The following is a 16,519-nucleotide window of genomic DNA, read 5'->3' on the forward strand; positions in this document are numbered from 1 at the left end:
AAAATGACCATATCTCAATTATTATTCAACCTAGAAAGGTGGTTTTGGTGTCTAATCCTAGGTTTTAGGGCCCAAGGAATCCAATTGAATCAATAAAATTACCATCAGTTAATTATTTATTGACAAGTCCAAGATGGCATCCCAAGGTGACATCCTGATCCACTAAAATGGCTCTGTCGAATAGTAGTCAACCTAGAGAGATTTTTTCAGTGTTGTATACCTAGGTTTAAGGCACCCAGGAAATCATCAAAATTACTTAAATAAGCACAAAGTAATCAGGTAATCCAGTAAGCCAGGTTTACCAGCCCATTAGGCATTTGTTGTCTTATACAGTTAGTCGCTATTCATCGTCATCCTCCGACTCCTCTGGAAGAAACTTGTTATGTGGATTGTCACATTCTTCAAGTTGGCACGGTCCACAGGCAGTAGTACATGGTAGTCCATATCGTCTACAAGAGCAGCGGAGTGTCTTGCAGGCAGTGGAGCAGTTACAATGAATGACCTTCAAGAGACTGTCTGGAGCAGCGTTCATTCTTGACATAAGTGGGACAAACTGATTATCCTGCAGGCTCCACCCCCATTTCATGGCATCCATACCCTCTACTTTTCCCATCCACACCATGATCTGGTAGTATGCTCTACGACAGTGAAGTTTGGTAGCAGATTCAGTTGGGGGCAGACGTTCGGGTGTTACAAAAGACGAAGCAGAGACAACCTTCTTGCTGAAGGTGTTATATCGCATTGTTGCAAGGGAATCTTTGCACTTGCCACCAAAGAGGATAGCCATTACTCGGCATCCAAGGTCATCGATCACCTCTGTGGTCTGGTTTGGGATGGTGAATGTGTTGGCACAAGACCGAAGGACAGGGTCTCCTTTTACAAGCTTCTGGAAAGAAGTCTTTTTGCCAACACCAAAAATCCGAGAAGTCGTGTCACAACCAGTCATGGCATGGATGAATATCAACTGAGAACACATGTCATGTCCGAGGATTTCTTTTAGACGGTTGATGTCATACACTTTAAAACTGCCATCAGCTTTGGACTTGTCTGATCTGAAATAAAGGCTCTTACTGTCTCCCTGTGCATAGTAAAGGAGGAAGACAAGGAGATCAATATCTTCTCCAATCAGTGTAGTGGTGTGCAGAAGAGATGCCTCCACTGCAGCCTTTACTATATCTACGTCAGCATCTCCAGGTGCATTGACCACAGTGCAATACCTTTCTCTCAGTTCATCATTTATCATCCCGATCAGTCTCTGTTTATTGATATCTCTTGACAGGACCTCCTCCTTCTTGCCTGAGAACTTTGTCTCAGCAGTGAAGCTGACAATGGGATGAATATTGTGTCCTCTTCTCTGATGCGTGTTGTCTTTAATGGACGGCCCTTCCTCATAGCCATCAAAGACAATGGTCGTAGCTGAACCATAATGCTGGATGGTGAAGTCAGCATACGACTGCGCTATTTCACCATAGCTTTCTCCACTCTTCCATGGTATTCTGTGAAGGAGTGAACCTCCATCAAGGACGTGGATCTCCGTTTCTGGTACAGAATCTAGGATGGCATCACTTGCATGATCACAGATCGTGTGACCTAGTTGTGGCTTATCAGCCAAATGCCAAATGCCGAATGGGCTGGTATCCAATTGAATCAATAAAATTACCATCAGTTAATTATTTATTGACAAGTCCAAGATGGCATCCCAAGGTGACATCCTGATCCACTAAAATGGCTCTGTCGAATAGTAGTCAACCTCGAGAGTTTTTTCAGTGTGTATACCTAGGTTTAAGGCACCCAGGAAATCATCAAAATTACTTAAATAAGCACAAAGTAATCAGGTAATCCAGTAAGCCAGGTTTACCAGCCCATTAGGCATTTCTCATTAGGCTGATAAGCCACAACTAGGTCACACGATCTGTGATCATGCAAGTGATGCCATCCTAGATTCTGTACCAGAAACGGAGATCCACGTCCTTGATGGAGGTTCACTCCTTCACAGAATACCATGGAAGAGTGGAGAAAGCTATGGTGAAATAGCGCAGTCATATGCTGACTTCACCATCCAGCATTATGGTTCAGCTACGACCATTGTCTTTGATGGCTATGAGGAAGGGCCGTCCATTAAAGACAACACGCATCAGAGAAGAGGACACAATATTCATCCCATTGTCAGCTTCACTGCTGAGACAAAGTTCTCAGGCAAGAAGGAGGAGGTCCTGTCAAGAGATATCAATAAACAGAGACTGATCGGGATGATAAGTGATGAACTGAGAGAAAGGTATTGCACTGTGGTCAATGCACCTGGAGATGCTGACGTAGATATAGTAAAGGCTGCAGTGGAGGCATCTCTTCTGCACACCACTACACTGATTGGAGAAGATACTGATCTCCTTGTCTTACTCCTTTACTATGCGCAGGGAGACAGTAAGAGCCTTTATTTCAGATCAGACAAGTCCAAAGCTGATGGCAGTTTTAAAGTGTATGACATCAACCGTCTAAAAGAAATCCTCGGACATGACGTGTTCTCAGTTGATATTCATCCATGCCATGACTGGTTGTGACACGACTTCTCGGATTTTTGGTGTTGGCAAAAAGACTTCTTTCCAGAAGCTTGTAAAAGGAGACCCTGTCCTTCGGTCTTGTGCCAACACATTCACCATCCCAAACCAGACCACAGAGGTGATCGATGACCTTGGATGCCGAGTAATGGCTATCCTCTTTGGTGGCAAGTGCAAAGATTCCCTTGCAACAATGCGATATAACACCTTCAGCAAGAAGGTTGTCTCTGCTTCGTCTTTTGTAACACCCGAACGTCTGCCCCCAACTGAATCTGCTACCAAACTTCACTGTCGTAGAGCATACTACCAGATCATGGTGTGGATGGGAAAAGAAGAGGGTATGGATGCCATGAAATGGGGGTGGAGCCTGCAGGATAATCAGTTTGTCCCACTTATGTCAAGAATGAACGCTGCTCCAGACAGTCTCTTGAAGGTCATTCATTGTCACTGCTCCACTGCCTGCAAGACACTCCGCTGCTCTTGTAGACGATATGGACTACCATGTACTACTGCCTGTGGACCGTGCCAACTTGAAGAATGTGACAATCCACATAACAAGTTTCTTCCAGAGGAGTCGAGTCGGAGGATGACGATGAATAGCGACTAACTGTATAAGACAACAAATGCCTAATGGGCTGGCAAACCTGGCTTACTGGATTACCTGATTACTTTGTGCTTATTTAAGTAATTTTGATGATTTCCTGGGTGCCTTAAACCTAGGTATACACACTGAAAAAATCTCTCTAGGTTGACTACTATTCGACAGAGCCATTTTAGTGGATCAGGATGTCACCTTGGGATGCCATCTTGGACTTGTCAATAAATAATTAACTGATGGTAATTTTATTGATTCAATTGGATTCCTTGGGCCCTAAAACCTAGGGTTAGACACCAAAACCACCTTTCTAGGTTGAATAATAATTGAGATATGGCCATTTTAAGCTCCTGGCAGCCATCCTGGATGCCATCTTGAAAATGACCCCTTTCCGGAAGTCAGATGTTACTGTAGCGGCTACCGCTGGGTTTTCACAATCGCCTTGCACCTATCAAGGACACGGAGCGATCACCATGCCGGGCTCGTCCAGGACGCCCGGGCAGGCCCGCGCTTTCAGAGTGCCTGAGTGTTTGGTTTGATTAAAGCAACTCGGATGAATTCCAGCTTTTTGTCGCGTCCATTCTTCCGATCGACGTGGGAGCCCCAGCTCCTTCATTGGTGACCTACCGACATGGACATGGCAGTCGCCCTTAAACTGCCTACCTTCTGGGAGGCTCACGCGGCGGTTTGGTTCGCACAGGCGGATTCCCTGTTCGCCCTGCGAGGCATCACGGCCGACGACACCCGCTTCCACCATGTGGTAGCAGCGCTCGGTTCGGCCACCGCGGCCCGCGCCCTGAGCCTCCTCGAGAGACCGCCAGCCGCTGACAAATACGGCGCGATTAAGAAGCTTCTCCTCGACGCTTTCGCCCTCCCATCGGCGGAACGCGCACGGCGCCTGCTCGACCTGCCCGAGCTCGGCGACACGCGCCCTTCCGAGCGAATGGACTACATGCTTTCACTGCTCGGCGAGCACTCTCCGGCATTCCTGTTCCGGGAGCTGTTCCTCCGTCAGCTGCCTAACCCGGTACGCCTCGCCCTGGCAAGCACGACGATCACAGATCCCCGGGCCCTTGCCAGAGAAGCCGACAAGATCTCCGCCGCAGGTCAGCGCATCGCAGCGGCGACATGGGACCCACCGCCGTCCGACGCAACACCCATGGCGCCCGAGCACCCGGCACGGTCGACGACCGAACTGCCGACGCAATTGGCGGCCGCAACACCGAGCCGACCACCTCCAGCACGACGACCGGGGCCTCCACCTGACCAAGCGTGGTGTTACTCTGATGCCAGGTTCGGACAGAAGGCCCGGACATGCCGACCCCCGTGCACCTTCGGCAGGCCGGGAAACGGCCGGGCCGGCGTTCATTACCAGCCATGAGCGCCGGCCACACGGGCAAATTACTGTTCATCACGGATAAAGCGTCCGGACGGCGCTTCCTGTGCGACACCGGCGCCCAACTGAGCGTCATACCCGCCTCTGACCAGGACAGGCAGTCCGCGGTTTGCGGCCCCTCCTTGGTTGCGGCCAACGGATCGACCATCCGCACCTTCGGCCCACGCAACGTCACCCTCTGCTTCAGCGGCCAACGCTTTGCTTGGACGTTTGTAACCGCAAACGTGCCCATGGCTCTGCTAGGCGCCGACTTCCTCTGCGCACACGGACTGCTGGTGGACGTCCAACGGCGTCGTTTAATCAACGCCGAAACCTTCAGCTCCCTGGTATGCACATTGAGCAGCTCCGCGCCGACCGAGCTGGCATGAGCCGTCCCGGCGGCGAACGAGTTTGCTCGCCTGCTCACGGAGTTCCCGGCCCTCACGCGGCCGACGTTTTCGGCCGTCGCAGTATGGCATGGGATCGAGCACCACATACCAACCACGGGCCCGCCGGTCTACGCCAGGGCCCGCGCGCCTCGACCCAGCCAAGCTCGCCGTGGCGAAGGCCGAATTCGACGCGTTGGAGCACCTCGGCATCGTGCGGCGCTCCGATAGCGCGTGGGCCTCGCCACTGCACATCGTGCCAAAGCCGGGGGGTGGATGGCGCCCGTGTGGCGACTACCGCCGTCTCAATGACGCTACCACCCCCGACAGGTACCCGATCCCGCATATCCAAGACTTCTCCGCCCGTCTGGCGGGACGGGTCATTTTTTCGAAAATTGATCTCATACGGGGATATCACCAGGTACCTGTCAGGGCGGCCGACGTCCCTAAAACGGCAGTCATCACGCCGTTCGGCTTATTCGAATTCTTGCGGATGCCGTTTGGTCTCAAGAACGCGGCTCAGGCGTTCCAGCGCTTGATGGACGACGTGCTGCGTGACCTGCCGTTCCTTTTCGTTTACCTGGACGACATCCTCGTCGCCAGCACGTCCCGGGCCGAGCACCTCCTCCACCTCCGGACACTGTTCGGGCGCCTCAGCGAGCACGGCCTCATCGTCAACCCGGCCAAATGCCACTTCGGCACGACGGCCGTTGATTTTTTGGGTCACCACATCACCAAGAACGGGGCCGTGCCGCTGCCAACCAAGGTCGAGGCCATCACCACGTTCCCGCGTCCCCGCACCATAAAGGCCCTGCAGGAATTCCTGGGGATGGTGAATTTTTATCACCGCTTCGTGCCCCGCGCTGCTCAACTCATGCGGCCCCTCTACGAAGCCCTCCGGGGCAAGCCGGCCAAGCATGACATCGCCTGGTCCGCAGCAATGGATGCGGCCTTCCAAAGCTCAAAGCGGGCCCTCGCCGACGCAACACTGCTCGCTCACCCGGTGCTCAACGCTCCCATCGCCCTCACCACGGATGCCTTCGACTACGCGGTGGGCGCCGTACATGAGCAATGGGTGAACGGGGTTTTTTTTTTTTTTTTTTTTTTTTTTTTGTATACAAGGTCGAGGCTCGTGAAAGAGCGAACATTAATCACACAGAAAGACAAACCGACACATAAAACATAGGGAGCGGTAGACAAGATGGGGAGAGAGGGGGAAGGACACAAACACAACATTTGAGAGCAGGGACCGAGAGACATGGAGACATCGAGAGATCTGAGAGAGGGCGAGGGCTTTGGGGGGGGGGGCGTGGGAAGGGGGCGGTGGGAGAGGTATAAAACATATGGACACTGCCAGGACTTCCAGGAAAGAAGTTGGAATTTCAAACAAGGTGGATCTGGGGTGAATTAGCGGGGGTAGAAAAGATCAAGGTTTTGGATGGGGGAAGATAAGAGATGGTGGTGAACAGCTGTTTTAAAGACCTGGAGGGAGGAGTGGGATTGAAGGGAGTGAGGGAGTTTGTTCCAGAGGCGGGAGAAAAGAGGAATGAAAGAGTGAAGGTGAGCAGAGAGCCGAGATTTCGGCAGTTTAACCATCAGAGGGTTGCTGGCAGATCTTGTGCGACCTGTAGGAACACCTGGGCGCGGTCCACCTGGGCGTGGACTTTGCGCTTATTGGCAGCCACTCGCTTTTTTCAGCCGGCAGCTCCGGCCGAACGAGCTCAAATACAGCACGTTTGACCGGGAGCTCCTCGGTCTACACCTGGCCGTCCGCCATTTCCGCCACCTCCTGGAGGGCCGACCTTTCACGGCGTTCGTCGACCACAAGCCGTTGGTTTACGCCATGGCCAAGGTCACGGAGCCGTGGTTGGCCCGCCAACAGCGCCACCTCTCCGCCGTGTCGGAGTTTACCACGGACATCCGGCACGTCGCCGGCAAAAACAACGCCGTGGCCGACTGTCTTTCCCGGGCCAGCGCGAACGCGGTCCACCTGGGCGTGGACTTTGCACTTATGGCGGCGGACCAAACCACCGACACCACGGTGCAAGCCCTCCGGGCAGCGGACACGGGCCTCCGCCTGGCCGACATCCCCTTCGCGGACACTGTCCTGCTCTGCGACGTCTCCCAAGGCCAGCCTCGCCCCATCGTGCCCGTCACCTGGCAACGCCGCATCTTCGCCTCCCTCCACGGCCTTTCCCACCCGGGCCGGAAAGCTTCCCAGAAGCTGGTGTCGGCGCGATTCGTCTGGCACGGCCTTCGTCGGGACGTCCGCGATTGGACCAGCACCTGCACGGCCTGCCAACGGGCCAAGGTCCACCGACACACCCAGGCCCCGCTGGCACCTTTCACCGTGCCCGAACGACGTTTCGACCACGTCAACGTGGATCTGGTGGGCCCCCTCCCCCCGTCACGGGGGTTCACACACCTGCTCACCATGGTGGACATGACCACCAGGTGGCCGGAGGCCGTTCCCCTCGTCTCCACCACCACCGCCGACGTGGCGCAGGCTTTCATCGCCACCTGGGTCGCCCGCTTCGGCGCACCGGCGGACATCTCGTCAGACCGCGGACCACAGTTCACCTCCGAGCTGTGGGGCGCGGTCGCCCGCAACCTGGGGGTCAAGCTCCACCGTACTACGGCCTACCACCCCCAAGCAAACGGGTTGTGCGAGCGATTCCACCGCTCCATGAAGGCCGCGCTCATGGCCGGCCTTCAAGACGGCGGTTGGGCCAACCGGCTGCCGTGGGTCCTTTTGGGCCTCCGCACGGCCCCCAAGGAGGACCTCCAGGCATCCACCGCCGAGCTGGTCTATGGCCAGGCGCTATGCGTCCCGGGCGAATTCGTGCCCGACGCTACCAGTCCCTGGTCCGCAGCTCACCAGCGCTCGGACCTCCAGGAGGCCGCCCGACGGTTTGCCCCCGTGCCAACATCCCACCACGGTGACCCCCAGTCCTACGTCCCCCCAGCACTTCGCACAGCGGAGTATGTTTTTGTGCGTCGGGGGCCACTCCGGCCGCCGTACGACGGGCCCTTCCGGGTGCTGCGACGGGACGACAAGTCGTTCGTCATCGACATTGGCGGCAGGTCGGACCGGATTGCGGTGGACCGCCTCAAGCCGGCACACGTGGACGTCGACCACCCACCACGGGTGGCCCTTCCACCGCGGCGAGGCCGCCCCCCGTCCACGGTGCCCCCCACTCGACCGCCCACCACCACACCGGACCCCCTCCCACGACCCGCCAGGGGTCGCTTTGGCCGGGTCATCAGGACCCCCCTCAAATTGACCCTGCCGGTGCAAGTCGATTCTGGGGGGACGTGTGTAGCGGCTACCGCTGGGTTTTCACAATCGCCTTGCACCTATCAAGGATGCGGAGCGTTCACCATGCCGGGCTCGTCCAGGACGCCCGGGCAGGCCCGCGCTCAACTTGCCAGGCCTCGGTCGGGACGCCCGGGCATGCCCCCTCTCGCCTTTCCTGGGCAAACGCTCCGGGATAATATGTATATATATTGCTGCCCGATAAACGGGCTTTTCAGAGTGCCTGAGTGTTTGGTTTGATTAAAGCAACTCGGATGAATTCCAGCTTCTTGTCGCGTCCATTCTTCCGATCGACGTGGGAGCCCCAGCTCCTTCATTACTAGATTTTTAGTATATTATTTAGCATGCCCAATGGTACCAGAATCCATTGAAAAACCTTTTGTATCAATTTTTTTGAGGTTAGGTGAGTTTTTTTCGTATATTGACCCTACTAAGGGGTGTACTTACTTTTTCCACATGTGAAATTTGCATTTATGTTTATTTAAATTATACAATGGACTACAACATGTAAATGTTTCATGATATTTGTTATATTATATCACCTTTATCTGTCAATATTGTTCAAATGAAGATCAAATAGCTGTATGTTGAAATATGTTGAAAAAGTCAAAACTTTACATGGGGTGTACTTACTTTTTCACATGACTGTATTTTGCACTTAGCGTCTCACCTCAGCAAACATTGCATTCCTATATCGTAACCATTTTGTTCCATATCAAATCAAAGGTTTACAAACCTAATAGGGCTTTGCAAACGATTTTCTGATTGGCCAACCCACTTTTTTTTTTTTTTTTTTTTTTTTTTTTTTTTTTTTTTTTTTTTTTTTTTTTTTTTTTTTTTTTTTTTTTGTTGTATACAATATCGAGGCTCGTGAAAGAGCGAACATTAATCACATGAACACACAGAAAGACAAACCGACACATAAAACATATAACATAGGGAGCGGTAGACAAGATGTGGAGAGAGGGGGAAGGACACAAACACAACATTTGAGAGCAGGGACCGAGAGACATGGAGACATCGAGAGATCTGAGAGAGGGCGAGGGCTTTGGGGGGGGGGGGGGCGTGGGAAGGGGGCAGTGGGAGAGGTATAAAACATATGGACACTGCCAGGACTTCCAGGAAAGAAGTTGGAATTTCAAACAAGGTGGATCTGGGGTGAATTAGCGGGGGTAGAAAAGATCAAGGTTTTGGATGGGGGAAGATAAGAGATGGTGGTGAACAGCTGTTTTAAAGACCTGGAGGGAGGAGTGGGATTGAAGGGAGTGAGGGAGTTTGTTCCAGAGGCGGGAGAAAAGAGGAATGAAAGAGTGAAGGTGAGCGGAGAGCCGAGATTTCGGCAGTTTAACCATCAGAGGGTTGCTGGCAGATCTTGTGCGACCTGTAGGAATATTTGGGGGACAGAGCACAGAGAGAGCTGGGGGTGCAAGGCCGGAGAGGAGTCGGTAGAAGACAGAAAGACCACCTACCTGCCTGCGGTGAGTGAGTGAAAGGCCCTCAGAGATAGCTTCATCGCGGGAGATTCCAATAATTCTGAAAGCTTTGGTTTCAACAGCGTGAAGCCGAGCTAGGTGTGAGGCAGGAGCACCGGCCCATAGGGGAGAACAGTATTCCATTGAGCTGCGGATGAAAGCCTTGTATGTGGTGAGGAGCTCAGGTGTGCCGAGGAAGGACTTCGCACGACGGAGGATGCCCAGTCGGCGACTGGCTTTGGAGGCCAGCTTGGAAATGTGGTTTTCCCAAGAAAGATCATGGCAGATAGTGAGACCCAAAATCTTGAGCGACAGAACTTCTTGGAGAGGATTGTTGAGAAAGTAGATGGGAGGGTTGTCCAGTCGATCTTTTCGGAGAGACATAGTAAGAGTGTGAGATTTGTCAGGATTGAAAGACATGTTCCACTTGTTTGACCAGTCTGTGATTTTGTCCAGGTCTTCAGAGAGTGAGGAGGCAGCAGACTGCCGATCTGAGGGAAGAGGAATGGAGCGGCAGAGAGTGGAGTCATCAGCAAAGAGATAGAGAGGATTTTCGAGAGAGTCAGAGAGATCATTGATGAAGACCAGAAAAAGCACGGGGCCCAGAACACTGCCTTGGGGAACTCCAGCCTGAACAGGAAGAGGAGATGAGAGAAACCCATTCAGGGCCACACGTTGACGACGACTAGAGAGGAAGTCCGCCAGCCATGCGTGGAGATTTCCATGGATACCAAAGGAGGAGAGTTTGGTGAGCAGAGCGGGGTGCCAGACCGTGTCGAAGGCACGTGATATGTCGAGGGAGACAGCTCTAATTTCCTGTTTGGCATTGAGGACCTCCATCCATTGTTGAGACAGCAGAAGCAGCATGTCCAGAGTAGAGTGACCTGGTCTGAAACCAAATTGATGATCAGAGATCAAGCCATTGGAGAAGAGGAAAGATTTCATATCAGAAGCAATGATGGATTCCATGACTTTGCTGATAATTGGGAGAAGGCTGATTGGTCTGTAGTTGCTAGGATCTGTTTTTGCACCTTTTTTGTGCAAAGCGGTGATGTTGGCTGATTTCCAAGCAGATGGCAGTTGACCTTGAGCAAAAGAGAGGGTGAAGAGAAGAGAGAGAGGGTGAGATAGAGCAGCAGAGCAGGATTTTAGGACCCGTGGGCTGATGCCGTCGGGTCCAGTTGCAGAATCAGAGTCGAGGGTTGACAGAAACTTTTCCACCTTGTCAGGAGGAAAGGACACGGAGTCCAGGAGCAGCAGGGTACGACTGGGTATGGTGGGTACAGAGAGGGATGGGTTTGGGACACAAGATTTAGAGGCAAACACAGAGTTGAGGCATTCAGCTTTTTCACGTGCGGAGTCAGCTGTGTAGCCGTTTGAGGTAAGGGAGGGGATGGAGGGGGAACAAACACCAGAAACGGATTTGACCAGACGCCACCAGGATTTGGAAGAGGGAGACAGATAAGAGAGTTCGGTCTTGAGAACGGAGAGATATTGTTTCCTGGCTCTCCTGAGGGTGGACACACACTTGTTTCGGGCTTTGTGAAAGGAAATGAGATTTCCTTCCGTTGGATTTGCTTTCCAGGAGACGAAGGCAAGTTGTTTCTGGGCAACAGCCTCACCACAAGATTCCGTGTACCATGGACGGGAGGAAGGGTATGACAACTGAAGACGAGATGGGATAAATCTGTGCATGAGAGAGAGCAATTTACTTTGGAAGAATTCCCAGGATGAGTTGATGTCAGAGGTGGTAGAGATGGGAGACCAGTCCAGATGATTGATGGCTGCTTGAAGACCGTGCCAGTTGGCCTGAGTGAAATGCCAGACTCGTCGACGCTGAGCAGGCTCCCTGAGGATGGTCAGAGAGATGTCCACTTTAACAAGGACATGATCAGATGATCCGATCGGAGCAGAAGAAGAGCAGCAGACATTTTCAGGGAAGTTAGTCATAACCAAGTCCAGAAGAGAAGATGTTCCGTTGACTGAAATCCGGGTCGGGAAATTGACAGATTGTGTCAGTCCCAGTGAGTCGCAGAAGTCCTTTGCTGAGGAGCCATGGCTGGTGAGAGAGGTACCCACACCCAGCCAACTGGCATGATGACAGTTGAAATCACCACATATGAGGAAGAGAGAGTTGGGATGAGTAGATAGAAGTTGGTCCATATCATCAGACAGCGAGATGTAGATGGAGTCATCACTGTTTGGTGGACGGTACAACACACATATGAACAAGAGGTGGGAGCGAAGGGGAAGCCGTAGCCAGAGGTATTCCTGGGGGTGAGGTGGAGAGAGTGCAGTGCAGGGCGAGTGAGGAAGAGAGTTTTTGATAAAGATAGCAACCCCGCCTCCAGGACGAGGCTCAGGTCTATCATACCGGAGGAGGGAGTAGCCCGGGAGAGATACTATGGAATCAGAGACATCATAAAGGAGGAAAGTTTCTGTTAAGCAGATCACGTCTGGTTTGACAGAAGCAACCTGTATGGAGAGATCAGTTAAGTTTGAACGAAGGCCCCGGATGTTTGAGGTCCATACCGTTAATGAAGAGGAAGGGGGAGCATCAGATACAGAACAGGGGGGAGGAGGGGTAGGGTAAGATGTGGAAGAGGTGGAAGAGGTAGGGAGAGCTGTTGAAGGTGTGTCAGAGATTTCAGAATAGCTCGGAGAAAGGGAAGGATGGGGCGGACAAAAGGTTTGATGGTGATTGGGTGAGCCACAATGAGGTGTTATTTGAGGAGGGGGAAGAGCGAGGCAGAAGGCTGGGGGAGATGGAGGTGAGAGTTTGAAGGGGGAAGAAGCGGGGAGGACGCTTTGAGGAGGGGGAGTGAGCGGGGGGAAATTGAGAAGCAATGAGGGTGGGGAGATTTGAAGGGGAGGGGTGAGGGGGGAGTTTGGGAGGGAAGGGACAAGGGGAGGGATTTGAAAGGGATGGGATATGGGGGAGATTTGGAGGGGAGGGGTGAGGCAGGAGTCTAGGAGGGGAGGGGCGAGGGGGCGTCTTGGCGGGGAGGGGTGAGGGAGTAGTTTAGGAGGGAGGGGGCAAGGGGGGAGATTTGAAAGGGATGGGTGATGGGGAAGATTTGGAGGGGAGGGGTGATGGGGAAGATTTGGAGGGGAGGGGTTATGGGGAAGATTTGGAGGGGAGGGGTGAGATTGGATTTTTGAAAGTGTACGATTTATGGGAAACGAACATTTATTGCAAAATGAGTTTCTTGTGACCTTCGAGTTAAAAATACGTTTAAGGACGCTGGATGGAGGATGGAGTGCAGGAGAGTTTAGGGAATGTAGAACAAAGGCACTATAGGAGATGGATATTTTTTTGGGGATGAATTGATTTGGTGAGCAAGTCGAAAGCAGCCTTTTAAAGAAGAAGAAGAAAAAGGTGTTATAAAATATGACGGAATACATAACTTGAGGGGAAAGTGTAAACATTGAAGGTTAATGAGTGAAAACTATCTGGGGAAATGGGGGAGAAACACGTGGTCGAAGAACGAACGAACGAATAAGAATGAATAAACGAATGAGAACAGAGAAGGAAATGTTTTTTTGTTTTGTTTTTTTTTTTTGTTTTTTTTTTGAGTTGAGATTTACACAAGGAAGTAGGCTATGGGTGAAAAGACTGGGAATACAGAGAACGAAAGTTATTGGATCACAAACGACGGACCACTGAGAGAAAAACAAAGCCTCAACGTTGTACAGTGCACACTGTACAAGGCCTTGCTCGCGACACGGCAAACAGACGATCAATTTATGAAAGATAAACACCGAGAAACAACCAAAGTTGCACACAATAACTTCACACACCGAAAGATAAATACAGTTTCGACAAAATACAATTGTGAACAGACTTAACTTCGAAAAACGTGGAGACCGTGTGGAGCTTCGAAAATCCCTGCCGCCGTCTCCAAGATCTCGCGAGATCTCCAACTTGAAGCAAACTTCAACCTTTGCAACTTTGCCACCCACTTCAACCTTTGCAACTTCAGAAATTATTTACCCAAAAGCATCATGAAACAGAGAGAATCATCAACTCAAACATTAACTATAAATTGTTTCGATCACGTTAAACAACCCTGCCCAAGTGCGTTCCCTTCATCCGTTTGATTCTAAACCGATAGTTTTGGAGAAACATGGCCCCTCTGATGACTTTTTCATTGAGAAACACTGTCCCATCCACATACAGACTACTATGTATTACTACTGACCATTGAATGGCTGATTATCAGTTTGCAAAACAAATTCAGTCTGATGGAGATGCAGTGTAAATATTTTAAAGCCCCACACAATGACAGGGTTTTCCTTCTCCACAATGGAATAGTTCTTCTGTCAGTTTCATGCATCAGTGACAGGATTGCCTTGAGGTATACACAGTCGCTCCATGAGCTGTCTAGCCTGGGTTAAAATCTTGGCCCAGCTATAAACTGTCATCATGGTATTTTGCATGCAAGGTGAGGCGTCAGCGCTTGTGCCGTCCCTCAAATGGACGTTAAACTGGGTGTACCGTCTGCCAGCATCGGTTGGTGGATGTTCAAAACTCCACGCATCCTTTTTGAAGAGTAGGCGCGCTATCGCCCGCACACTGGAGAAAATACAAATTCCTGCTCTCACCTACAAAGGCATCATGGCACTGCAGTGCCACTGTGGTAACTGATGCGAACCAGAAGATGATCCAATTCTGGGTAATTGCGTGTGTATCGTCTGCATGTAGTTGTTTGAAATATTAACAAACAAATAATACACAATCCTGTTTTAAACCCTTCACTAAGTTTAATGGTCGACATATTAAGTTGTTGTGCATTGTGTGTGCATTGCATTGTGTGTTGTGCATTGTGTTGTGCATTGTGTTGTGCATTGTGCATTGTGTTGTGCATTGTGCATTGTGTTGTGCATTGTGCATTGTGTTGTGCATTGTGTGTTGTTTATTGTGCTTTGTGTGCATTGTGCTTGTGCATTTGTGTGCTTTATGTGCATTGTGCATTGTGTTGTGCATTGTGTTGTGCATTGTGTGTTGTGTATTGTGCTTTATGTGCATTGTGTTGTGCATTGTATTGTACATTGTGTTGTGCATTGTATTGTGCATTGTATTGTGCATGTTATTTACGGTGTGTACCCTGGTTAGAATAGGTACACCGTATCCCTGCCTGTCGTAAGAGGCGACTAAGAGGGTTGGCGTCAGGAAGGGCATCCGGCCATAAAAACATTGCCTCAAAAAGAGAACCTTGACAATTACAACTACATATGGGCAGGGTACAGCCCGAAGTGGAGATCGGTTTCTGAGGTATGGGACATGGAATGTAGGGACAATGACAGGGAGATCAGGAGAAGTGGTGGAAGTATTGATCAGAAGAAGAGTGGACATATGTTGTGTGCAAGAGACGAGATGGAAGGGAAGTGGTGTGAGAATGGTGAAGGGTAGGCAGGGACAGAAATACAAGTTTGTGTGGCAAGGGTGCCCGGAGTGCGTGAATGGTGTTGGTGTCCTGTTTTCTGAGGAGTTTGTAGACAGTGCGGTGAGTGTGACTAGAGTGAGTGATAGGTTGATGATGGTGAAAATGATGATTGGAAAGCTCTTGGTGAACGTCATCTCGGGATATGCTCCACAGGTTGGTCGGAGCGATGAAGAGAAGGACAAGTTCTGGTGTGCGATAGAGATGCTGATGGAAAACGTGAAAGATGAGGAAGTTGTTGTGGTAGGAGGAGACCTAAATGGACATGTGGGAAGGAGTATGGACGGTTTTGAGGGAGTTCATGGGGGTTACGGATATGGTGTGAGAAATGGAGAAGGTGAAAGGATTTTGGAGTTTGCTGATGGAGCTGATTTGTTGATTTGTAATACTCAGTTCCAGAAAGGGGATAATAAGCTTGATACATACACGTCAGGTGGGTCGACGACAACCGTTGACTACATGATGGTGCGTAGGCGAGATAGGGGGCACCTCCGGGACACAAAGGTGATCCCGGGGGAGGAGGCTGTTTCACAGCACCACTTGGTTGTCTGCGACATAAGGGTGAAAGGTGCGAGGAGAGCTCGGCGGGTGAAGTACCAACCGAGAATGAAGGTGTGGAGGTTGAAAGAGGTGACAGTAAGGGAGACATTAAAAGAGAGGCTGAGTCGGGTATAGGATGATGTGGTTGAGCTTGAACGTGGTTGGATGTCAATGAAAGATAGTCTGTCGTGAGCCGTTGGTGAGGTATGTGGATGGACAAAAGGACCACCAAGGCACTCGGAAACATGGTTTTGGGATGATGAAGTTGGAAAGAGGATTGACGAGAAGAGGAAGAAGTTCAAGGAGTGGCAGAAGGCGAAGGGTACGGGAGCAGAAAAAGCAGAGCATGAAAGTTATAAGGCAGCCAAGAAGGCTGCAAAGAAAGAGGTAGCAAAGGCGCAGGAGACATGTAGGAAAATGTTCGGAGAACGCTTGGATTTGGAAGAGGGTCAGAGAGCGGTATTCAGGATTGCAAAGCAGATAGCGAAAGAGAGGTGTGATGTGATGGGGGTGAGTTGCTTGAAGGATGAAGTGGGACAAATCGTTGTGGACCCAGATGGAATTAAAGGAAGATGGAAAAGATATATGGAAATGCTGTTGAATACAGAAAATGAATGGGATGGCAATGTAGAGAGTAACCAAGTTTTAGGACCGGCAGAGAAGATAACTGAGAAGGAAGTTGAGGAAGCGATAAAAGCAATGAAGAGTAGAAAAGTGGGAGGGCCGAAGGGAGTTGTGGGAGATATGTTGAAGGCAGCAGGAAGTTGGGGTGTGAAGAGAATGGCAGAGATCTGTAATCTGGTGGTGAAAGAAGGTCGCATTCCAGTGGATTGGGA

At 51.0% G+C, this 16,519-nt stretch overlaps 2 protein-coding genes across 3 annotated transcripts in view; one reads left to right on the forward strand and one right to left on the reverse strand.

Annotated features, from left to right (window-relative positions):
- Positions 1-8,949, reverse strand: part of LOC144890681 (uncharacterized) — a 58,134-nt gene extending 49,185 nt beyond the window's left edge. Inside the window, exon 1 of the mRNA XM_078771934.1 lies at positions 8,898-8,949. The gene's annotated coding sequence lies outside the window, so the exon portion shown is untranslated. The remainder of the gene's footprint in view (positions 1-8,897) is intronic.
- Positions 1-16,519, forward strand: part of MAP2K5 (mitogen-activated protein kinase kinase 5) — a 395,167-nt gene that overhangs the window by 171,046 nt on the left and 207,602 nt on the right. The window lies entirely within an intron of this gene.

This window comes from Myxine glutinosa, chromosome 2 (genome assembly GCF_964187855.1).
Source record: "Myxine glutinosa chromosome 2, kmMyxGlut1.1, whole genome shotgun sequence".
NCBI lineage: Eukaryota > Metazoa > Chordata > Myxini > Myxiniformes > Myxinidae > Myxine > Myxine glutinosa.